Source organism: Astatotilapia calliptera, chromosome 14 (genome assembly GCF_900246225.1).
Source record: "Astatotilapia calliptera chromosome 14, fAstCal1.2, whole genome shotgun sequence".
In the NCBI taxonomy this organism is placed as follows: Eukaryota; Metazoa; Chordata; class Actinopteri; order Cichliformes; family Cichlidae; genus Astatotilapia; species Astatotilapia calliptera.
The window spans coordinates 15662656-15688830 of NC_039315.1; the positions used below are offsets into that span (position 1 = coordinate 15662656).

General features: G+C 41.1%; 1 protein-coding gene across 2 annotated transcripts in view; it reads right to left on the reverse strand.

The window, feature by feature from the left end:
• The window catches only part of sipa1l3 (signal-induced proliferation-associated 1 like 3), a 90830-nt gene that overhangs the window by 28524 nt on the left and 36131 nt on the right, over positions 1-26175 (reverse strand). For both annotated transcript variants that reach the window (XM_026192106.1, XM_026192105.1), the window contains exon 2: positions 8535-8617. The gene's annotated coding sequence lies outside the window, so the exon portion shown is untranslated. The remainder of the gene's footprint in view (positions 1-8534; positions 8618-26175) is intronic.

The window sequence follows — 26175 nt, forward strand, 5'->3', positions numbered from 1 at the left end:
TCATGGTTGCGTGTTTTTGGTTTTGATTTCGTTGGTACTTTAGGGTGACCGGCAGGGAATTTATTTATTTATTTTCTTTTTTTCATGATGTGGTTATGACTCGACTGCGTGACAGCAAGAAATGATAATGTGCTGGCATGGTGGTCCATATGCAAATGTAAAGAGAGACCCAGTAAGGGATCTTGGCAGTACAGCTCTGCGGTGAAAAATGTTGGGACGCTGCGTAAAAAGTTAATGAAATCAGAATGTCATAATCTTCAAAATCATTTAAAACCTCACATTTAACTGAAAACCGACTTGGAAATTTTACTGAGAATTAAACCAAACCCATAGTCATTTGACTATTGCCCTGGAACCAGGAGGGCAATAGTCAAATGACTTGCTTTGGAGCGTTCTTTCTAAACAGAAACCTGATAAACCTTCACTGCAGGTGACGAACAGTTAAAAGGTTCACTTTAGTGCTTTGAAGAACATTTACTTACATTTAAGTAACTACAGCATAGCATATAAGTATTGAAGAGACTGATGTGGATTTATGGTGTTGTTTGTGCTCATTTGACCAGCTCTCGCTATGCTGTGAGAGGGATTGTGGGAATTCAACCAATGCAGAGGCTACAAACAAAACTTTGCCCTGGGTAGAATACTGATTGGTTGCAAAGAAAGGGAGTGACAGCAGAGTTCAGCATGAAGACAGTGGCTGCAGTGGACAGTTTCAGTCTCATCTCACTATAAGACGTTGTTCTGTCTGACTTCTATCTTCTCTGCAGCATGTACTGTCAGAGCCATGAAAACCAGAAAACCGGCCTGCATCGACACTGGCAGACATATTATCCTTGTGCTGTCAAGACAATCCCACTTTCTTTGTTTTTTTTTTAGGTGTTTTTTCTGATAACCTGCAGCTATCAGAGCATTTTGTAGCCAAACTACTGCTTACCTGGACAAAGAATGCACATATTTAACAGCTATTTTGGATGAAACAGAAACCACGGGTTATGGAAAATGTTTTAAGAGCTGCAGATACCAACAGGGAATTTGGCAAGTGTGAAAATGTGATAAAATGCAGTCTCAGTGGGGGGTTACTTGTTATTAATATGATATTCAGCTTAATGTCTGAAATGTAAATGTGCTTAATTCTCTATGCTGCAGACAGACCACTAGAATTTCTCTCTTTCCTTTATCATTCTCAGGTTTCTGTCTAATCTCAGTCTCCATTTAGTTCTCCATTGTGAGGTTAAAGCTCTTATCTATATAAGGCTCCACACAGTGAATAAGCTCATCATCTGCATATATACCTTTATAAAATATGCCCATAAAGTTCCACTGCTCACCATTTAATTTTTTGTACTTCTTTGGAGTTCCATATTACTCTGCTGTTATACTTAACTTTCATAAAATCCTAGGGTTTCATGTCCCCACTTCCATCATATATGCCACTCATCTGTCACCTGTTTCTTGCATCACATTCAACCGTACGTGTCATCATATGGTGCTTTCACCTCACTTTCACCAGTTGCCAAACTCATGGTCATAGTTAATCAGAGAGGAGCAGTACAATTTTACTCGTAAGACAAGCGCTTTAAAAAATGTAATATGATTCAAACAACAGCAGGAACACACGCTCAAACACAACGAACCGCTGCATAATTACGTCCAGCATTAAAATTTAAGCAGTGACACACTACACTGTTGCGCACAAAGCTGCAAGGGAAGCTCCAGAAAGACAGGAGTTAAACATTTAACTATTTCCAGTGAGAACGAGCAGAAAATGTGCTCTCTCCAGCTACACGCGTCTTTGTGAACTCTACAAATGTCGACTCCTGGGTTGGCTATCGCTTTACAAAGTCCAATTTGCATAACGTTGAGCTTTCCATTGTGTAAAGGCAGCTCACAGTGGTCCCAGTGTCTTTTATGATACACAATGGCTTTTATGAGAGCTAGCTCAAGTCCTTTTTGGCATTAAGACCGCATTACTCATACACAACACACGCACATGGGCAACATCAACAAAACTCATTCACGGCAAACAGAATCTCCCTATCGTCATACAGCCGCGCGGATGTATCATGTCTTTGTTTTTACGGAACCACAGTCACTTCCGGCCCAAAGACGCCTGCTCTGATCATGCTTTCTGACAGAGTCCTTCCTCTTTCAGAGGGCTGTCCTGTGATCCACTGAGGCCCAATCGCAGATTATCCGCCCCAGCTGCCGGAGCGGTAGAATGGCTTCATTATATGTCTGAGGTGCCTGATGAGAGAAGCAATGTAGAGAGTGTGGTCTTCTTTATCAGTGACCTTTGCCAGAACACAGCTCCTTAGTGAGAAACACATCTGATTAAAGCTGTTCTCACACATAAACTCCGGAAAACACCGGGTGAATCAGGTCGGGACTTTTTCTGAAGTTGTCCTTTCTCACATTTACAAGGAGATGGTTCAGATCAGCTGTATTCTCATTAACAGGAGCTCCCAGAGTGAGTGAAGCCAACAGCATAGTGACTTAAACCTGCGTTCTTTCTAATGTGGATGCCAAATAACATCCAATCCTATAGAAGCTCTTGGTGCTCTGTGTTTATTGGTGCGTTTTCCTGGTTTATTGGTGTTTATTGTATAGGTAAGGTGTACTTTATTAATTTAGTTACTGGTATTTTAGGCCTTTGGCAGATAGGATAATGTGGACAAACAGAAAAGTAGAGAGACGTGTAGTTAGTTCAAGGTCTGGAGCAGAGTCAAACCCAGGCTGCTGCAGTAAGGACTTCAGCCTTTGAGGTGCCCCTCTGTGAGGTAATGCAGTGCATATGTGATCTACAGCCATGCTACAGGCACTGTGTGGCAATACTTGGTCACACATGTGCTACTAACATGCTGTTGGTTAGCATGTTTGATGTTTAAATACTGTAAATCTGCGAGAGTACTAACAGCTGCCGATGAGCTGTAAGCAAAAGTAGAGCTGAGGCTGATGGTAATGTCGTTAATTTTCTTAAATGCAAACTCTCAGGACGTCAAATTCTCAAGTCAAAGTCCAAGTTTTTCTTAAGTAAATGGTACTGAGACAAAACAAATGCTGTTGCTGTGTGAGGAAGAAACCTCCCCATCACAAAGTAATTAGCAGTAAGGAGCTAATATATTGTATACCTGATGGTGGGAATCTTGAGAACCAGTTGTATTTAAAGTAAGAGAGTATTTTTAAAGCAAATCAACATAAATTGATCATTGACTGCAAACAAACAGGCAAAAAAGGAGACACACATGGGAGGAAAAAAAAGAAGAAAAGACTTAATCTCCCTCCTCTTCAGTGAGAGGAGGGCAGAAACATCCAGCACAGTCTCTGGCACAGACTTCAGAAGATAAATAGCAGACATTTAATGCTTTTTAATTACTCACATACAGTAATTAGTTAGCTCAGGGATGTACCTCCCCTGTTCTGGCTCTCCCATTCACGCTCTCTCGCGCGCGCTCTGCTCACCCACTCCAGCTTGCCCAGCATGATGCAGGCTTGAATCGCGCACCGCAAACACACATCGAGGCTGGTAATTACACTGCTTAGATGGTAGTAATGACAGAGCTCGCAGAAGAGTGCAGCTTCCAGCGGAATGAGTGCAATCACTCTGGAGGAGGAGGTGCTGCTCACTGGTATGTCAAAGCAATGCAGGCAGACCTGAGATCAGAGTGAAATGTGACCGATAAGGAGGGATGAACCAGACGTATGCTGGCAACAAGAACAAAGACGAAGGGGCTTCTGATGATATAATAACAGGAGATAACTCGCCAAAAGACAAAAACAAACTCTCTGGATATAAAACATCTACAACACTTACAAACAGTGCAAACAACACTAGAGTGTGAGCTACATCATGGGGTGGTTTGACAAACAGATGGTGAAATGTATGACTGGCGGACAGGAGCAGAGTACAACATCTGGCATTCATGCCACCACGACTGCAAGAGAACAGGTCAGGCAAGAAGATGCCAGGTCTCGACTGACCCCAGGTTTGTCATTATTAACCTGATATGATATAGAAGTTAAACAAAACATCTACAGCTGATCTGAGACAGTTTGACAGCCCTAAAATCAAGCACAAAAACATGATACAAACATCTTTGTTAATTACTGGTCCTTCACTATCACATAACCTGCTTTCAGATAAGAAAATAAGGTGCAGTCACATATGGACAAGAGGAATGACTCATCAGTAACTCGTACATATTAAGAGAGATTGAGGAGATTTCTGCACACTGTCTTCTTTACTACAGCATCATTTATCAACTTATAACTTTTGAGTGTGTTCAGCCTGAAGCGAGTGAGTCATTGAAAAGAGGTGGTGACAGAGAACGTAAGCTCTCTGTCACGTATTTATATATCATTTACAAACTTTGTATCCTGGCTGACTAAATGAGGAACTGTCGTCGTCTGGGGTTTTTTGTCTGTGAATGTGTTTCAGACAGTGTTAATGGTGTGTGTTGTTTTGTACACATTTCGATGATCTGTACATGTGGGTGGAGTTGCACACTGATATATTGTTGATTGTTGCCACCTTTGCCTATTAGAGGTTAGGTCCTGGTGGTGTTTTACATGACTATTGGAAACACAGAGGAAAGCCTTGTCAGTTTCTTCTTATTGCCTTGTAATAGCAAATACTTTATATGTGTAAGTATGAGAGCTGAAGTTCTCATTCATAAGCTGACACTTACATGGCTGAGCACTAGGGCTGCACGATTTTGCATAAAATGAGAATCTGGATTTTTTTGCTTAGAATTGAGATCACGATTCTCTCACGATTCTCTTTTCCAGTATAAATATTTATTGCACTTATTAACTGCACATCAACTTCGTAACAGTTGAGACTGAACATAAAAACAATAAATAAACATAAAAACAACAAATGTCTCACATTTTGTCGTTGCCGCAAAATGTTGTACTGCTTGTAATTCCGTCTCCACCGTTGCTCGACACTGCGTGTATTGAGCAGGTAGTGCAACAATAGAAAAATAGTTGCGGGATGGCACTGTGTAGCGTTTGTCTAGGGTGTTGATCATTTTCCTAAATCCCTCGTTTTGCTCAGTGTTGATGGGAGCCATATCTTTGGTCAGGTGATAAGTGATAGCCTCCGTAATTTCTTTGTGCCTGCGGGAGTTCGACGGGTATAGGGAAGCGCTGTATAAGGTTCCCGTTATTGATGTTATTGACCGGGACGGATTTTCTCCTGTCACTTTCTCGTCATCCCTGACGTGCTCTCCGTTGTTTTTTCCCTGCCAATTTTAGCAGCCAGCTTCTGTACCACGTGGTATAAGGCTCCGCCCTTGTCATTTGTTGAGCAGGAAGAGTGAGCGCTTGTTTTCATGCAGATTACGTCCCGGATCAAAATGCGGTACAATCGTCGTCGTCTTTTTCTCTCTCTTTTTTAAAAAAATCGTTGTCATTTGGAAATGAGATCGCACATAAGTATGAATTGAGATTGCGATTTTCTAACGATTAATCGTGCAGCCCTACTGAGCTCCCATTAAATGGATTATTTAGAGTTGAGCATGTTGGTTTTCTTGTTTGAAAAAGTATGAAGTGAAACTAAACTGAATGAATTTTTTGATGTAGGGAAAACAAAAGTGTGTTGATGCTGACCCGAATTTACTGACCTTTACTTCATTAAAAATTCAACTATGATCTTTTTTCTTTAATAATTAATGACCGACAAAAAATTCTAGGGTGTTTGGTGTGAACACGAAGAAGAAGCATGGCCTAAAGGGCAGTCAGAGGATGAATTGAGGGGCTGCACTATAAGATAAACAGGCATTAATTTTGTCATGCAAAGCAACTCTTACAGAGTCCAAGAATAAAAATGGAGCTGGATATAGACGTAATACATCCACTTTAAAGGTGGCTTTGGTCAAAAATAACAAGCCAATAGTAAACTCTTCAATAAAAAGAAATCCTCAGTGGATTTCAGAAAGGTTGGTGCCATTAAAAGGGAGTGAGTGTGTGTTCAGTGTGTGTTCAGTGGACCGGACGGCGCTCTGCAGTGGAGGAGTCAGGAGGAGGCTACAGGATGTCTGCAGGTGTCTGCCTGCAACTCCCTGTTGAGACTGAAGAGGCAACCTTCTTTCCCTCCACAACAACAGATTTGATAACCAAATTTGATGTTGGCATACGTGGCAAATGGAGGCTCTGCTTCTGACAAGGCAGCACTGTCAAAAACCAGCTGTTAAAGATCCACATTTTCCTACAACAGGAAACATCCTCTAAGAAATAAATGTAAATCCAGCCTTGTTGTTCTGATATTATCCCAACAGACTGCACCCCATGACCTATTCCAAATTAGACCTATTCTTTACAGAGAAATCACATTCTTAATGTGAACCAGGAAACACTAAACAACAACAATACTTTCAAGGAAACACTTTAAACAACACTAGCATTGCAGCACACCAGGCTGGGAGGAAGCACACAATGAATACCTCTGACTCCGGTCTGTGTTGGGCTCATAGGTCCGTTTGAGTTATTTGCAGGAGACATCTCTATCTTACACTGAACTTTACTAAGCTGCAGCTCTTTCCTCTCCACTCACTTTCCTCCCCCAACCTCTCCTGACCCCACTGTCATTGTCGCCATTGATTTCCATCTACTTTGCTTTTGCTGAATCCCGCTGATGTCGCCAACGTCACTTCCATCTGCCTGTCTGTCCGTCAGGCTGCTGTCCCAGGACACTAAAGCAGCTTGTGAGGCCGAGGAGGAAGAGAAGCAGAAAGACCGGGGGTTGGGGTGAAAAGAGCTAGATTCATTTAGCACGCGCGCACACACACACAGGCACTGATGTAATGAGTCTAATGATTTGCATCCAGTTGGAAGATCACAAATTGCAGCCCACACCGCGATTCATCGTTCACTGGTTTATCTGTGGTAGTGGTGAGAAAACGCAGCTGAACAGAAAGCTGAAGGGATTGTGCAAAAATCACAGAAGGGAGGTCAAGATGATTATGAAAGTATTCACATATTGCATCACTTGATGTTTCAATTGCCACTGCCGCAGAAAAATTTCTATGAAACAGCACCGCTCATTTCCACACAGAACATGTTAGTTCCCCTTTCTCTCAGTAGTCAACTTGCCAGGAGCTGATGATGACACTGATGATGATGATGATGATGATGATGATGATGATGATGATGATTCAGTGAACTGTTAAAGGGCATTTCAGGAAAAGTCCCTGCAGGAAAAGGGTCATGAACCTCAGATGCCAAGTGGAACCATGACAGCCTTTCTTAGCAAAAGCAGCTGACTTAACAGCTGTACTGAAAGATACAAGCACACTGTACCATAGTCTCTGCTTCTACATGTAGTTTCATGCAAAAAATCTGCCGCGTAATCAACATTTCTCAAAAGACACGTCATTTGATTTAGTCAGTTTGGGCTCTAAAACATTTTCTGTTCGCCTTAGGTTGCGCACTTGAAGATTAACTGATTAATCAAGAATAAAGACTTAGCTGTAGCCCTGGCACTTATCACTTTTCTGGGAAATGTTAGATTCATTTAATTTATTTAACTAAATGTGTGAAAAATCCAGATTCTTAACCGCACTGAAGATAAGATTATATCAGATTTATTCACAGTGAAGTAACACATTCACAGATATTAACAGGATAGCTACAGCGTCCATTAGAGATCGTGAGAATGTCTGTCTCCTGTAAGAACAATTATGAGGCGGTTTCATGTGCAACACAGAACCGAGTGCAGGCAAATAGTTGCGGGCACACTCAGCGCACACACACACACATCCTAACTTATTTACGTTTCTTTCCATCAAAATGTCACTAATAATATTTCTCCCTGATGAATCCACTGCACTTTTCTAACTATTTAATGTTGTCTTATGCTGTGTAAGAAGATCTGATATATGTGTAAATTGCAGCACGATGAAAAGTACATGTCAAGACTCAACTATATATTTTAAGAAAAAATTAGCCTGAGCAGTAACAAAATTGAATTTATGTTAGAAAAGGCTTTGTGGGTGAATGCAGACAGCTCGGAGACAAATCAAAATGCTTCCTGAAGCTAACAAAACAAAAGAGCTATAAATCAGATTCACACATTCATGACAACAACCAGAGTGAAACAGAGCAAAGCAGCTGTTACAGAAACCAGAGAGACGGCTATGGGACACTTCAGAGTGTTTTCTGACAGTGGCTGCATGTGTAGCCCTCCTTTATGCAAGCAGAGTACATGTCAAGTGACCTGCTTTCCATTATCAGTACAAAATGCAGATGAGGAAGTGCTTTATCTCCTAGAGAGCAGTGCAGAGCCAACAGCTCCCACCTCCACTGCAGAAAAATATTGAGGTTATCAAGACAATTAACCTCTGATCGAGTCTTTAAATCTCACTTTGCTTATACCCAAGAACTATGTTCAAACTCAACAATGGCTATACAACCGACACAAACATCCATTGACAGTAAACGGTTTCAGATGGCTCATGAATGTTTAGCTCAAGAATCAACATTATAAAGAATTAATTACCCATGCAGATACCCATCACCATTCATGCTAATTTTACCTTTTTTGCCCTCAGCTGTGCAGGCGAAGCTTGTGGTGATGTCTGACGTCACTGTGCAGGCAGAGGCGGCCCGGTTTTTCACTCTGTACAGACAAGGCACAAACATCTTATTAAAAAATGATACCAACTTCTGTTCGGTGTTACATAATTGTAAAGTTTCTTTTATAATGCCAAACAGGTGAGCCTAACTTGTGGAATAAAATGTGGCACGGTGTTTTCAGCTTTTTGCATGTCATATAATCTGTGTGTGGTACTGATAATGTGTGTATGTGTAGCTGTAATCAGTTCCACGCTCATCAGAGCATTCACACAGACTTCGTCTATTGCTTGTGAGGAGTACGAACAAAGAGGCTCAAGACGGTCTATCTGTATTGTAAACAAGCTGGCAGACTCCACAATCAGTCGTTATGGTACAATAAAAAATTATTACTTAAAGTGAAACCATTGTTTAATGAACCCATGTTTGTAATTGACTTCTTGGATAGAGGAGGGGAAATTATGTTGGATGATTGTTTTGCAGAAAAGCACAGCGCAGTTTGTGATTTTTTTCCACACATATAATCAGATTTATACAGCTAAATGGAAAAATGTTCCCAAGTACAGAGCCCTGCATCAGGGATACAACACGGAGGAGTGAGGAAGAAAAGAAGACTAAGACAATATATCAGCTATATTTTCATGCTAATGAAATATTTGCTTTTATTGGACATATGCGTCCCATGGAACAGTTTCTTTTTTCTATTTAGTTAAGTTTGTACTTTCAATCTTGAAGGCACTTACTGCTCGGCTTTGTCAAAAGGAAGAGGGGTCAAGTCTCCACTTATTTTAGTGTTTTAATGATTAATTTTGGCTTAAAGCTGAAAAGTATATAATTCAGATATTTACAGTTATCACTGAACTATAACAGTTTGTGATGTATGTCTTAGTCACACAGGCCTGGAGACTGGTCAGTGACACGCTTGCTGAAGGTTGCTGGCTGGAAATATGGTGCTGTTCCCAAACCCTCCTTGTGTCTGCTTTGGTTGACAGTAGACTGCCTCGGTCACCTGGTGGAAGGCACCAACTTGCCTGCAAACACTCACCACCATCTGCTCCCTCAGCAGTAATGAAACTGAAAGTGTGTAACATAAACCAGAAGCAAAGATTCTGAAGTAAAACTGGTGCCTCACCAGTGAAACCAACATGGTTCAAAAGGCACACTTTTAATTTGAAGGTGAACTCTTCAAAGTTTTAAAGCTACTTTATCGTTGAGTGTTTGCAGACAGGTCAGTCTCATTCACTACAGCAATCTGCTAGAGACCAAAGCATCACAATGAGGTTTCAGGTGCAGCACCGACCGATTTCACCTAGTGACTGCCAGCAACCATGATGCAGTCTTCAAAGAAGTTTGTATACACACAAGCAAGCAGGTATGCAAATACATTTAAAAACATCATTTAAAGTAGGCTTTGCAAAATTCTTCCTGGAAAAAGGTCTTGATCTGCACAGAGCCGTAAAGAGAAACAAACACACATGCTCCCTGACTTGATTAACTTCACAATCCACCTCCATCCTCAACCTCTATCTTAAACATAGATGGAAACACAGAAGATAAGTGGAGGCAAAGTGAAGGAGCTTAGTGCTCTGTGATTAGAGGCTAAACAATGAAAAGGAGGGCCCTTGAAGTAGGACATAAAGATAGGGGAGAAGGGGGGGCCAGAGAAGCAGCAGACATAATGTCCTGAGGGGCAGGCCCATTACTGTCTGGCAAATACAGTTCTGATCAATAATGATCAATCAGAGTACACTTATCCTGCCGCACAAAGCATAATCACACTGTCTTTGGCAGTGGGGGAGAGCAGGGGTGGAGCAGGGTCAGTGATTGCATGAGCATCTATTTTACTACAACAGTGAGGGTCCTTAAAGCTAGCAGCGTCAGCACAGATTTAAGGCTCAGGCTCCACTCCACTGCACTGAAAATGAAATTAAACTCAAAGTGAAAACTTCCCAACCATGGAAGACTTTGCACCGCAGACCCCTGAAAGTAATTACACCTGCCTGTCAGTGTAAGACACTGTACACACACACACACACACACACACACACACACACACACACACACACACACACACACCCGCGCGTGAACCCTCCCTCTCTCTCTCTGAAGGACACATTATAGCAGTAAAATCAAGAAAACACTCTCCCTAACATCTATGCAGAAGCATAGAATGAAAACTAGCTCTATGTTTACTGAGTACGCCTACACGTACACAGCTATTCACATTAATTTTATTCACAACTGGAAAAACAGCAGATTTATTAACCTTTTAATTTCCATTTTAACTTAAAAAAATACATCCATGTGAAATAAACAAAGGAGTGAATATTTGGAAAACTTAAAGACAACAAAAGTCATCATCTTCTTCATCTGACAAAGTTGTACTGTTGTCAGAATGTTTCAGGGAACAGAGCTTTATTTGTTTTTCAAAAGTAATCTCACTTTTTACTGCAGTAAATTACATGAAATTTTATGTAAAGTTTGAGGAGAGGTGGAAAACATGAGCTGCACCACGTCGCATCACAGCAGGGAAACAAATATGATGACACTGCTGCATCAAGACCCAAACCACTGTGGGGGCTTTTTAAACTTTCTTTGTTAAACCAGACTTTCTGCCTCAGGCTCTGCACATGCTCACATGGAAGGGAGCATTTAATGCTTTCTTGTTACACAGTAAATGGACCTATTGAGAGCGGCATAGTACAGTCAGAGACATTATCAGAGGACAAGTAACAATGACCTACACAAACACAAACACACATTTCGACTGTCACTTATTTCTAACACACTTTAAAAATAGTACATAAAAAAGGCCATTTATGTCTAAAACTTTTCCACAGCTTAATGAAGCAGTCATGGGAATCGCATACGCCCATTCGTAGTGCAGTCCTCTTATAAACCACCTGCATGCCACAAAACACGTTAGTGAAAGGAGATGGCTCTGCTGCATTGTGTGGTCCAGTGGTCCTGATGAATGGCTGTGTCAGAGCAGAGCACGCTGCCGTAGAAGTTCAGAAAATCCAATGAATACCATGGATGAAGACAAATGACCTCGGTGGCCCCCACAAGCACCACATGTTCACACCACTAACCCTTCACATGCAGCAGAGAGCAGAGCTGAGCTAAGAGCAGGTGTTCACAGGTCCCTGCTGACCGAGGCTTTAGTTTTGTATATCTGCACGAACAGCAGTGGAGTCACTGTCTGCTTCTGTGATTGCTGCCAGAACAGGCCTGATCCCCCTGTGTGTACGTCTGTGTACATATGTTATGTTTTCAGGACAGTGGGATACAGACTTCAGTGTGAAGCTATAAATAAATAAATTCTGCTACAGACATTTCAGAGAAGAACAAGAAATTTTACCTGCAGAAGATGTGCAGCAACCACTGAAGGCATTAAAAGAGTGTGTGTGTGTGTGTGTGTGTGTGTGTGTGTGTGTGTGTGTGTGTGTGTGTGTGTGTGTGTGTGTGTGTGTGTGTGTGTGTGTAAGCCTGCACCGTCATTAGTATTATGTCGTGATTAAGATGGGATTAACACTGATGCAATTTTGCTGCGTCAGTGTTCCTTCAGAGTTAAGCCTACTGACGTTTTTACTGACACTGAAACATCATCAGTGTCTGTGCACATCGCTGCTCTTTTTCCACACCTGTGCATCAGATAATGTACAGAAGTTTTTCCCCACACTAGCCTCTCACTGCAGAAATTAACAGATTATCTAAAAATACCCAATAACTTAACTTTAATATAAAACTTTAATATAAAATAAAATTAATAAGGTGAAAGGTGAAATCAAGTTTTTTGTTAAAGCATAAAGATATTAATTTCTTTTGTATCCTACTGGTTTCTTTAATTAATTGATGTGTTTCACATGCATTTTTCCTTATGGCGATAAATATTATTTGAAAGTATGTAACTGGATGTAATTCAATATTTCTGCTGGTTTAATGCCACTTTGAGGAAGTTGGAATTGCTTATTTTGTCGGTTAGCAAGCAATTATTTAGCTTAGCTATAGCTAAAAGGAAATACTTTTTAAGCTTTTAGGCTTTTCCCAGTCAGTGCCATCATCTACATTGCTCATACACTGTAAAATATCTAGATCTAATATCTAGATTCCAGAATATTGTGTGTACGTTTTCATGTTTACATATCAAACAGGAGCCTGAAATGTGTAATGAGCTCACATGTTTCAGGACAGGGAGGCCCCCTACAGAGAGGGTGGACAGCCCCATTCACACTCTAATGCTTGGGAGGGGGAGACATGGCAGCTTCCCTTTTGCATCTCTGTTCCCATGCATGACCCCTCTTGTCTTCCTCTGCTTTAATTAATTCACATTAAAATGAAGCTGTGGGTGAGAAGAAAAAAAAAGGCAAGAAAAAAAAAAAAGGAGCCTGGTTTGCTTCCTTCTTCTATGTGTCACACGATAATGATGTATGGCTCTGTCCCACTGTCTTAAAAAGATATCACTGCATATGACAAATACATCAGGGTGAGAGCTGGGCTGGGCATTTAATCAATACGAATCTGAGACTGATGAGCCTCCCATGCAAATGTACCCATATGTATTTGCAGTGTAAGCGTGCTCAGTTTGCATTATTTGACATAAGCAGGGTATGACTCAGCTCACATCATGTCTAAGGAAATCCATCAATAGATTCAGGCTGTGACCATTTACTCAAAGCATTTTACGTTAAAAACACCCAAACTCTATCAGTCTTTCTTTCCATAATGTTAAATCATGAAATAAATTTAAACACAACCAGGGCAACTCTTATCTGGCATCAATTACCCTAACATCAACAATCAGGCTAAGTGATCACATGCAGGTTTAAAAAAAGAAACTTCAAATCACACATTTCTTAATGTCTAAGAAGTGAATGAAGTCCACAGACTGTGGGCTTAAAGTCTGGGCAACACAGGAGGAAAATAAGCGATGAAGTCATGTGTAATACACAGGGGCTCCTTTTTACCAAAACCACTTGGAAATGTTGCTGTAGATGTTTAATCGCTATGCTGGTGCTGGTTGCTATAGGAACGTAAAGGTGCAACAGCGAGAAGATGTACAGTGTAGGCGGTCGGCTGCAGGCAATCAGGACACACAACCCGAGAGCAGAGCAGTAAATAATAAAGGCCCAGCACAGTAATGTCGATAACATGTCCATCAGCTGGTTCCACTCTCCAAAGCTGAAGATCTTTAAAGGCGCTGGAGTTGATCCTGTTATTTTATTATTTTACTATACTAAGACATGTTTTTTCCTTCCACTGAGGACTATATAGTCTGTCCATCTCTAACAACAATTTCTACATGAGCACCGAAGCAGGACTGCATGGCCTCTAAACTGTTGAAAAAGCCGAGTGGCAGAAAAGTGCACACATCAGCAGACTTCCAGGATCTGTTACTTGTTTTTGTTCCCATAACATAATTCAGCCTGGCAAATTCCTGACATTTTATAAGGATGGTCGTGAAGGACACAATCTTTGGTGGACTTAAAAGCCATACATCAAACTCTTGAGCTTGGCTTTTATATCTATAGCAGGGGTTGGCAACCCTGGAAAGGTTAACTGATGGCACGACCATAGCTGGACTGGCCATCGCGCCTTTGCCCGGTGGGCCGATGGTGATTTTTCATTTTTATGGGCCGATGATTTTTTTTTTTTTGTAACAGTATAAACAATGAAAGGTGGTGGATTGGCCAGATGCTGGTTGATGTGTAAAAATAACTCAGTTTTTTGGTGGTGGCTATGGCGGACCTGCCACAGAGGCCTGCAGGTGGATGAGGGAAAGGGGAGGCAGGAGGAGAGACCCGAGGCGGCCACCGGTCTGAGTGTGATGAACTGAACTTCAGGTAAGAAGTTATGACCTGCAGTCTATCTGGGTCAGATATAAACCAAGTTTAGGTGGAGTTTATTTTCGTTATGCTGACTTTTTACAATCAGTTACAATAACTCGTACTGCGTACTAGCTAGCATGACGGAGTTTCTATACAGCTGGCTGGGTGCTATGATGTTACTGATAGTGAACTTTATTTTATTCATAAGGTCAGTTAGTAGAGTTGCCAACCATCCCGTAAAAAACGGAATCGTCCTGCATTCAGAGAAAATATTACGTGTTACGTATTGAGGTGAAAAGTATATGTGTCTCACACATATAGAAAAGGAACACAGTTTGTCCCGTACCTCAGCTACAATGGAAAAAGACACAAAGCTGGAGTTATTCTGTGTCTTTATGCTGTCAGCTGCCCCTTCTCTCATTCTCTCCCCCTCTCTCTCCTGTTTCTACTTCAATCATGAAACTGATCAATGATCAGCTTTTGTCTGTTGTTTGTTTATCGCCAGAAAGAGGATACCAGCGGATGTCGTGCTAAACAACAGCAGCATGTTCAAGCTTGATCAGCTGTTGTTAGAATTTATTTAATATTAATTTCTAGTATCAGCTGATGTTTGCTGGAGCCACAGCCGTAAAAGCTGCTGGTCATGATATCGGTTTGAATATGTGGTGAGAGGGAAACATGAAGATGAAACCAGGAGATGTCCTTACTGAATCATCAGAGCTGAACAGGTGATGGAGAAACAGGTTTACCTTTTAGGTGACATGAGTGAGTTGAAGGGAAATTATGAACCGTTTCTGAGAGACAAATAACACCAGGATACTTTTCTAAGTAGCTGACAGCTGGTAACTGTGCAGGGGCGGGTCTAGCAAAGCTTTGCCAGGGGGCCAGGTAGGGCATTAACAGGGAGAGGGGGACACAAAGAAATGTGTCTCTTTCTTATTCTCATTTAAAATGTTTAGCTTTTAATAATCAAAGTGTTTTTATTGAGTTTTCAGAAAGCATATCATTCATACAGAAAAGCTCGAACTCAAGTCCTACCGCACAGTGTAAGACAAAACTATACCCAGACAGAGGAAGAAAAGAAAAGGGAAAAAAAAAAAAAAAAGGGGGCGGGAGGGGGGGGGGGGAGTTGCCAGTTATGGAGTGGAAGGAAACTCATCTTCAAAATAGGAAATGAAAGGCTGCCAGACCTTAAAGAATTTCTTGGTGTTGCCCTGTATAGTAAATCTGAGATGTTCTAATTTGAGGTGTGCCATCACCTCCTCCACCCAGCGTTTATGGGATGGCGGTGTTGCCTTTATCCAGTTAAGTAGAATCAATCTCCTAGCCAGCAATGAGGCGAATGCTATTGCCTTCCTCTGAGAGGCTGTTAGTTGAGTTTCCCTCGGTGCCACACCAAAGATGGCTGTCAGAGGCATTGGTTCCATATCCTTATTAGAAATGAATGAGAATGTTCTAAAGATGTTAGCCCAAAAGTCTTTCAGCCTGGAACAAGACCAGAACATGTGGCATAAGTTGGCTGGTACCTGTTTACATCTGGGGCAGGTCGGATCGGCCCCCTGGTACATTCTTGCCAGTTTCTCCCTTGACAAATGCAGTCTGTGCAACACCTTGAACTGTATCAATCCGTGTCTCACACATATAGAAGCAGAGTGTACTAGATCTACAGCCCCCCCCCCAGTCAACCTCTGAAATGTCCAGCCCCAATTCTTCCTCCCATTTCCATCTTACATTGTCCAGGGAGGGGGAAGCCACATTCTGAATATGTGTATATAGCGTGGAGATTGTCCCCTTAGCAGTCGGATCTGTGTCCATCAACTCGTCTATCCATCCGCTTTGTGGAAGCTCGAGGGAGGGGCTGAATGACTTTTTCACAAAGTCCCGAAACTGGAAATATCTAAAGTATTTAGTCTTGGAGGAAATTCCATAGTCCTTTTCCAGTTGAGCAGCAGACATAAAAGTACCATTTTTAAAAAGATGTTTGACACATTCCACCCCAGAAATGTTTAGCTTTTAATAAATAATTATCTGAATCTTACAACCAAAGTTTTTATCTGACATAAGATGTATAGAAATCATACATATACCAACAAGACAGTGTACATCCCTGTCACAGCAGCGTTTGTTTTTATTCAAAGGCTTTATGGCTTTAATACCTGGTGGGCCGGTTTCTAGTCAAAATGCCCGGGCCGATTTTTTGTCCCAGTCCATCCCTGGGCATGGCACGCAGTGAATTAATCTCAGAAGGTACATTTAAAAAAGTAATGGCCGGGCCAGCGGTGCACATCGCAAATGAGCTTGCACAGACACATTAGTTGTGCCGCTTCTTAATGACGGTATCTTAGCTAACAACCCCAACTACCAGATTCAACTTGTAATTGGCTAAAAATAACTTATCCTACTGGTGAGAGGGACGTTGCTAGCTGGCAGTTTTTCCAAGCGATGTTGAAATTTCCACATTCCGACACTTCAAATGCTTCAGGAGCTGTCTGCTCAGCGCAGTATCAGCACCAAAAGAAATACACGGATACATCTGTAGACTCAAGACTGATCAAACCAGAAAGCTTTAATGAGCAGCTGGATTTGTCTCGCATTAACTGGCTGAGTTAATGCCAGTTAATGCGACATCGAAATGCAGCTGATTGAACTGAAAACCTCAACTCTGTAGGTTGCAGAACTACGAACGCAGCTGGAATCCATAGCTGTGCGTGTTCATGGAGCTTGCATTTTCACCTGCTGGACATCACTACCTGACAAGTTTAACTGTCTTCAGAACATTGCAGAGGCCTTATTGACAGTATTTGGCTCTACATATCTGTGTGAGCAGATTTTCTCTCACATGAAGAGAGTCCTCAGGTAGCCGTCTGAATGCTCGACACTTGGAGACCTGTGTCTCTGAGTGGGAGACCAGAGATCACATTAACATGTGTATCCCTGTATTAACAAACATGCCATAGGCCCAGTTTATTTTTCTTATCGTTGTTGTGAGGAGACCATAAATAGCATTTGCATTTTCTGTTGTACAGTTCATTTGCTGTTATGGAGTTCTTGTTATGGATAAAAAGTGTCTTTTTTTTTGTTTCAAAATAGCTGATAACTATTCGCTGATAGCTGCAAACATCTGCGAACAAATAGAATTCTAGAAAGTTGTTCTATATAGTGTGTAACTGTTAGTATAGAGCGTTATTAAATTTATTGCTAATTCAATCATATGGCACATTGACATCTGAGGAAATTTTAGATGGCACTCATCAGAAAGGTTGCCGACCCCTGATCTACAGTGTTTGAACTTGGTGACAAAATAACTACTGATAAAGAGCAGAAAAGTTTGACAGTTAAATCTTATTTCCTCATTAGAAGTTTACTGCAGGGATGTGCGAGACTAGTCGACTAGACATTCAAACCTGATGCTCTCCCCATCCACTAGCAGATGAAAATAGCTGCCCAAGCAAAATTGTCTTATTTTATTCATACACAACAGCAGTCGACTTTTGATTTTAAGATGCTACACAACTTTCATGCGCTTATTGCTCTGTGATGGAAAAATATTGACATGGAAAGATAAACTGGGGATGTCCCTGTGAACTACTGTGTTATTGTAGTACTTGGTAGGCTATGGGAAAACAGTCAAATAATTGTGCTTAGGAAGGTCGGTAACTAAGTGAAATGACCCTGACGTATCTGTGCTGCAGCCATAATAAGAGCTGGTCAAACCCCTCAAACACTAAGTAAAGATGTTTCGCTTATTTTTTAAAATGAACTCATTCAGCAGATGATATACTGGACCATTTTTTATTAAAAAATAAATAAATAAATAAAAAATATGGCTGTCCCAACAGAAAGTGACCTTTTCTGCCTTCTTTCTTCCTAACCATGTAACTGCAATCTTTAGCCCACTGATCACGGTGTTTTTTCCTGCACAGAGAAGAGAGGTTTTAGTTACAGCCACACATTGCAATAATATGACAACTAGTTTTGCTGATTGGGATTTTATTTACCCAAGCATAACAGACATTTCTGTTTAACAGTCAAGACACATGAGCAAAGAGAAACCCTGTATATGTACTATAATGTTACCTTCACTTTTAGCAATAAAATGAGTATGGCTTCTTAGAGAGACCAGCCTGCATGTTCAGTGCTCATCTCATGAAAAGGGAATTTTTTCACCACACAGACATTTTCTCATCACGGAGTCATTCTTTCAGCTCTTCAAGGCATATCATCTGCGTTGGTGGGAGCATCGATTACCATCTAGATCTTGTCAGCCAGCTACCTTTTTGTATCTGGTGGAGACCTGGGCCCTGTTTTGTCTGACTGTCAAACAAACTGCCTGATGCATCTCTGTGCAGTGACGTGCAGATCAGACACAAGATCACAGATTCTTTCATCCAAACTCAGGCCAGAAGGCAAATTCCTGACAAGACTTACACATGTTCCTCTGCTGTAAAGGGCAGATACAGGCTGAAACTCCACCATTGAACTAAAAATAGCTTCGCGAAACATATTGAAACATTGAAAGAGATTAATTTGTGTAAGGATAATATCTATCTTTACCCACCTAGGTTTTTTTTCCCTGCATACCCGAACACACACAAACATTCCAATAAAGAGACCACATATCAGGATCTGGTTCTGTTTTTAATTTTAGCCATCGTTCCAGAGCCCCTTTGATCACAGCACATTATGCACAATTCAAACATGGGAAATTCCCACCTGGTAATTTAGATTAAAAAAAAAAAAGATGCTGAGGAGCACATTAAGCACGTTCATTAGCAAAGATTGGGCTATCTTAGAAAGGATGGCGTATTAAATCGGACACTCCCAATGCAAAACCATACAGAAGACAGATAATAAAGGAGGCCGACTGCAGCCCTTGGCCTTCATGGACGTGCAGTGTGAGACATCGTGTGTGTTGTGGCGCTGCAGCTGTAGCGACAGGTCCTAGGGGTGCCTTACACCTTCACAGCTGTTGCAGCTCCCACAGAGAGGTCTCAGGGGAAAACTGAGGGTTACTGCAGCTTTTCACTGATTAATTCAAAGGCGCACACAAGGAAAATTCTTTGACTCACACAGACAGAACAGGCTTGAGTGTTCACTGTAGCGTTTATCCTATGTTATATTAAGGTACATCTAAAGTTTAACATTCATTCAGTAAATCAGTGGCATTTTGCTTCAGCAGTTAAATATAACGGTGCAGAGATTAACTGTGTATTTCAACTGCTAATTAAATAAATTATTTATTTTTGTTTCATTATCTCATGATGAATATTGAATGAGGTTTTAACAGTACTTTGTACTTCCTCCACTGCAGGTTTAACAAAGCCCGGACTTCACTTTATAAATCAGTCACTGTACACAAATTCACATGTTGCTCAGGAGGTTCGTATGAGGGATGGCTGAGCAGTAGAGGCAGAAATAAAGTGGCTTTAATGCAGCCAAAACTGAATATGACTGTCAAAAAACAATTCTGCACTAAGTTATACCCCTTTTCAACACAACCTTTGGCAGGACATCTTGAGACCTGCTGAAACTCAAGACTGCTGCCTTTATAGTCAGTAGCTCCACCCACTCCAGGAAATTACAATTAACTTACAATAAAGTACTAAACTAATTTGTAGCAGTGCTTAGTTTAAGAGAACTGCAATAACTCAATATTGGAAAAAGATATCTACCTCCATTCTAAGAGAATGAACTAACTCTCAAACTGCTTAAAAAGGGTTAACACATCCTCCAAACATCAGGCAAAACTCCCCCTCCCTTGAACCACACTTGGCACATCCCCCCAGAAACCTGACCATAAAAGAAGCCCAAAAGGGGCTTTGATGGACTGGTTTGGCAGTTCCTGGGTTCAAATCAAATCGAGGCAGGGCCAAGTGAAGTTTGGTGGAGAGGTGAAAAACAGGCAAGTTAATCAAATACAAATCTCCAAACTCCAAAAGCACCCTCTATTAAATCACTGCATTTACATTTCTGCAGTGAGTGATTGAACGTGCAACTACCCAAACTAATGCATGCTGATGAATTACATTACAAGCCACAGATCATCTGAAATAAATAGAATTCTATGTATCTTGAGTTCCGTTTAGTTATCAAAACAACTGAAAAAAGAAGGTACCAGTTTGATTAAACATTTCCGAATAAGACCTGGACACTGACAAAGACTTCAGTGCTGTAGTTAATAATTAGTGACGGAATACTAAAATAATGATCACGCATTATGGAGATACTGTTGTCGAGGCACGCCTGACACTGCACACTGTCAGTGACACATGACTTTCTAATTGGGAATAATGTTCATGTTTGTTCACCTGTCAAAAAGACGACAGCTCTGAAGGCAGATCGTGACGGTGTTTCAATTACTGTAAATCCATCTGTCATATTCAATCTGTCTAGCACAATACTGATTAGCATTAGCGTTTCCCCTTCAACAACTTAGGTTAGCAGGAGGAGAAAGACCGTGATGTGCAGCAAATACACATCTGTGATTTGTGCTGCTGTTTCCAAATTTTTACAGCATCACTATGTCAGTTCTCTTGACTGTTTATGAACCTGTAACACTCCTAAAAATTATCTGCCATCTGATTGGGATTAGGGTGCAATTATTCTACTAACGCCATAATTTTTCTCTCATCCCTTAAACAAACAAAAATGGCTTTAGCTTCATATTTAATATTTATTTGCTACCAGTACTTATTTTCCCATGTGACTCTCACCAAGAAAGCAAGCAGGTCTAATTTCCCCATACTTCTTAAAGTGCTGAAGGGTGTTACTGAATATTGGGTCTTATTTCCTTATTTTTACAAAGTATCTTTGAATGAATAATGACTTTACATTTATTTATTTCACTGTACAGAAATCACTATCTCCAGAAAACTGAAATATTCCAGATATCATCATGAGTAGACGTTTTGGTTGTTGCGTCCGTGGCTCTGCTCATTTCATAGTGATGCACATTTCAGATGGTGAGTGCGAGACTCCATGCGAATGTCCAATTTAGGGCCACTTTTTTGTAAAACCACAGACTCGTTTATGGAGCAACTACACAACTATGCACCATCTAAACATCTGCCCTTTATGTTAAGTGGACTTCAAAGAAATACAACAGGAATGACTGCTCATCTACAGCTATTTGCGACTGTGTATAATCCTCACTTTACCAGGACCTCAACTACAAAAAATTTGAAACAAAAAGTAAAAAAGAAACCAAGCAATGAAAGGTTACTTCTCCGCCTGGTGTTTCGACGTTACTTTCTTTTAATGGTGGAAAGGTAAATACACTCCTGAGTTTCTCTCTGTGTTAAACCCCCACCTCAGGTTGGCCTGCAGCTGGATATAACACTTATGGCAAAATAAAACATGATTATGTTTCTCAAACTTGTTCATAAACTTGTCTTAGCTATCTTTCTACAACAGTGCTTTCGAAGAGGAGGCAGGAGCAGGAGAGTGGTGATGCCTCAGTGTGTCTGTGTGTGTTCTGCTGGTTATTTCAAGGTTCTTCCTGTAACCAAATCAGGGCAGTGACAGACTAATGAGGCTAAATGATGATGATGCTTCAGGAAGATAGCCTCCAGCAGGGAGAAGAGAAGATGTGTCAAACTGCTGGGACAGAGTCGTGGTTTTCCTCTGGAAGCTTTGCTTTTATAGAAACACTATATCTGGCAGGAAAGAACTGCTCTCATCGTGTATAAGATTTCCACCAGCAGCAGTCAGCGCAATCAAAAACAACCTGAGAGTCTTGTATTGATTCTTATCTGATGATTATTGATCGCCATAAGTAAATTATCTTCTTCAGAGGGCAGTCAGAGTGGCCGGGGCTTGTTCTCGAGTCCCTGAAGTGCACGCAGTCTCACAAACACCATCTCTGAGGTGGATATTGTGGGGCTGATGTAAACAGATGCAAGCCCTCATTCAACAGCCTCCTGACCACAGTGGCCAAGCACTCGAATTAAGGGTTCATCACAATATTTCCAGTGACCGGATCAGCAAGGGTCAAGCTCGGGTTAAGCTTCAATCAAAAAATTCCTAAAGCCCACTCCTTCGTGCACTTCTCTCAAAAAACAGATTATTTAATCAGTGCAGGCACAAAAATGAGCCAAATCAGGGTTTTAAGGCTAAGAGCTGGATTTGGCAACCCAAGATTTTCTAGAAGAAGAAAAAAAAATACAGACCAATCCATGTTTCCACAATTTGGCAAAACAAAAATAAACCCCAAAAAACAATGGTGGCTGGTGAATGGCCATGGAAAAAATAAATAAATAAAAATAGACAGACAACCATAAATAGCCAGAAACCTGCTGGAAAGCAGAACAATTTTAATGTTTGCACTAAATAAGGAAATTGACTCAACGTGAACAAAAGCTCAGCGCTCTGCTGGTAAACATGCCTTGTTTTCAAGATTAAAGAGTACCCTGAGTGCCATCCCTGTCAGTTTTGCTGATTAATGAGAAGTGACACTGGTGTCCTCTTTTCTGCAGCCTGCTCCATATTGACAATAGCAAAAGAGCACAGGGTCAAGGGGTGTGTGTGTGTGTGTGTGTGTGTGTGTGTGTGTGTGTGTGTGTGTGTGTGTGTGTGTGTGTGTGTGTGTGTGTGTGTGTGTGTGTGTGTGTGTGTGTGTGTGTGTGTGTGTGTGTGTGAGAGAGAGATGGGGTTACAGTGTAGGCAAACAAAGAAGGCCTCTGAGACAAATTCAGCTAGTCTTTCTCTCTCTTTCACTTTTTTTTCCACTCAGACTCTCACTGTTTTGAGCCCAACCCCCCCATAGCACCATTGAAAGAAGAGGCAGTTAGGACATTATTCCACAAAAACTTGGTGAGCTCTCAAAGGAACACATGAGCTCTCAGAAACAAGCCCAACTGATGCAGATCATTTTCCCCCCTCGGTTACCTCTAGTCTCCTCTTACCTAAGGGGAGGGGGTCAGACTTTGTATAAGACTAAAAAAAAAAAAAATTTCACTACACTTGAAAATCAAGACAGTGACAACAATATGATTTACAATAAAGCCGTGCCTCTTGTCTGATCTCTTTGAAAACTTTGACTGCCTCCACCCAGTATTTGTGTAGCTGTATGGCCTAGATAAGCTCAGCTGGTGGAGGGAAAGCATGTCAGGGCTGAAAGATAGCGGTCAGAGATAGAGCCTGCCGGTTCCTCTGATGCCTGTGAAATGATGGACTCCTCTGGGATTATCTCTGCAGACAGTTTGTACCACAATTGTGGGTTAGTTCAAGATGAAGTGTGGGAATGGCTTGGCCTATTGTGGGTGTAATACTGTAAGGTCAAATTAATCTCAGAGCAAGAGAAAGCGTTTAACCACTGCTGGATTTGGAGATTACTGTATGCAACTTTTCATCATTTTATTAGCAATACCTGCATCTGAGTGTATCAGCCTCACAAATGAAGTCAGTCAAGTATACCAACCTGGATAATACAATCACCGGCTTTAAATTCATCTCACGCCCGGTCAAGTTGCAGCTTCAAGGTGTAGTCACCTCTACTTCAATGACAGATGCAGTCTGCAGTGTCCCTATCACACAGCTCACACAGAGTAACAAAGCTTAATAACACAAACTCCCAAGAAAACAAGAATGCATCAGCTGACTTTAACCTTAAATCACTTTTCCATTTCAGGACAAATTCATGTCAGTCTCACATGTTCCCACAATGTAAACTGAAAGTTCCAGAGAATAGCACAGCGCTTGGTAAATGGCACCAGTGTGTTTTTCCCTGTAGTTAATGGGCCGTGTTAAAGTCAACATTTCATGGTCGTTCTCTTGTCTGATGAAAAGGACAGAAAAAATATGTATGTGAGAACAGGTTTGCTGGGAATTCAGCTGTGTTAAAATACAGTAAATGTGAGCACACCGAGTAAGAGAGAAGCAAACAGATATAAACAGATAAAAGAAAGACAGTCAAGTTTCACACATACAGCTGTGATACAGGAGAACGTGTAAGCATTAGCTTATTTGTAAGCTGTAGGTGAATCTCAACACTTACAGCCCTAAGAGAGCCCTTGCCATTCTCTTGTTAAAATCATTACTGTTTTTGTGGTGGAACATATCTTACACTTAAAATGCAGCCTAAAGCAGAACTGAGAGATGTCTGTAAGGTTTCTAAAATACATTTTACTAATGACCTCACACAGTAGAATGGTTAAGATCCGTGTTCGCACCATCCTGCACCTCTCCTGAGTATGGATGAATTTTAACAGCACCTATAGTTTCTCCATTCACCCAAAGAAAGAGGAGAAAGCACTAACTGGCTGTGAAGCTGAAGCGTGGTCTAGTTTCTTGCGGGGGCGGAGGTAGACTGGGATACTTCAAATTCTCTGGGCTCAAACTTTATATGCGCAAGTTTAGCGAACTTGCTAAACACACTAAAACACATTTTCACAATGAGGAACTTAACAAGGAGAAGGCAAGACTTGACTACTTTTATAAGACTGAGCCATTACTTCAAATTGCTTCATTATTTTAATTATATTCAAGTTTTGAGTTGTGAATGGCCTTATGAACAGCTGGGATTAAAACCTTTATTTCTCTGTATATTCCTCATGTGCGTGGGGGCCATAATGGGGTAACTTTCTACAGTCACTGTGGTGTAAAAATAAAAAAAAAAGATCTTAGGCATATGCAGTCCAATAGAAAACCTCAAGTCTGCTCTTTAAAAACAGAGTGCACTAAAGTACAGAGAGTGTGAGCTTTTTACAGCACATTTACGTGCTGCACACATTATACATGGTAGTATATGTACTATCTGACAGCCATAAACAGCCAGAAAGCAGAACAATCTAAAGTTCAGATGTTGGCAGGGAAAAGCAAGAAAATGAATAGATATGAATCTTCTGGTGGAAAGAATGAGGTTTATAGACCCTGGTAGGTGACCGCTTGTACACACAGTTGTTGCTATTGCAATGTAAGGACTGAGGGTTGACATTTGCTAGCAGAATTAGCTCCTGTCAAGAAAATGTTTCTTTTAAACATCTCTCTCCTGTCCTCACTCAACATCTTTTCGGCTACATTTGGGTGACTGTCAACCCCCGCACCCTGTCCTGACCCAGACTTCAATCTGCCACAGGGCTTGCAGACAGAGGCAGCAACAGCAGCAGCAGCATGCTAAAGGAAATTAAAAACACATCTACCACTCCCTTGTTCCTCCCTCTCCTCTAACTCCTTTCTAAAAATTTATGGTTGCCACCCTTGAATACCGGATTGTGAAAACGAACTAGATGTGATTCGTAACCTAAAGAAAACAGAAACAATTCTCCGTTAAAATTAAGAAGAACCATTATTTTGCTAAACTTATATATATAGCTGTATATATAGCTTGAGTCATGTCTCTTACTCTAGACTGTTTTCACTGTCTGTGGTCAGGCTGGTGAAAAATTGCTAGGATCGGGCACAAAAAGGCGTTCAGAGAAGATGGGGGTAGCAGCAGACTTGGAAATGTTTAACAGGAAAATACATGGAAAATACAAGGAGGAGGAATGTGCAGGGGAACCCCACAAATATGATCCTCTATGTTTTCACACACATTCGGGTACATTTTCAAAGGTTGACTGCAAATTCTCAGACTCTGAAACCTCCAGCCATTATATTAACCTTTTTTTGTTTTGTTTTGTTTTTCTTCTTACAAATTGTTCTGCATTGACTCTGCTGTGAATAGACCAACAGAACTGATAAGGACAAAACCAGCCTTGATATGAGAAGGAGCTGGTGTTACGGTTTTTTAACTCAACTGATTTCTTGAAAGTTTTGAATCACTAAGAGGTTTGTCTCC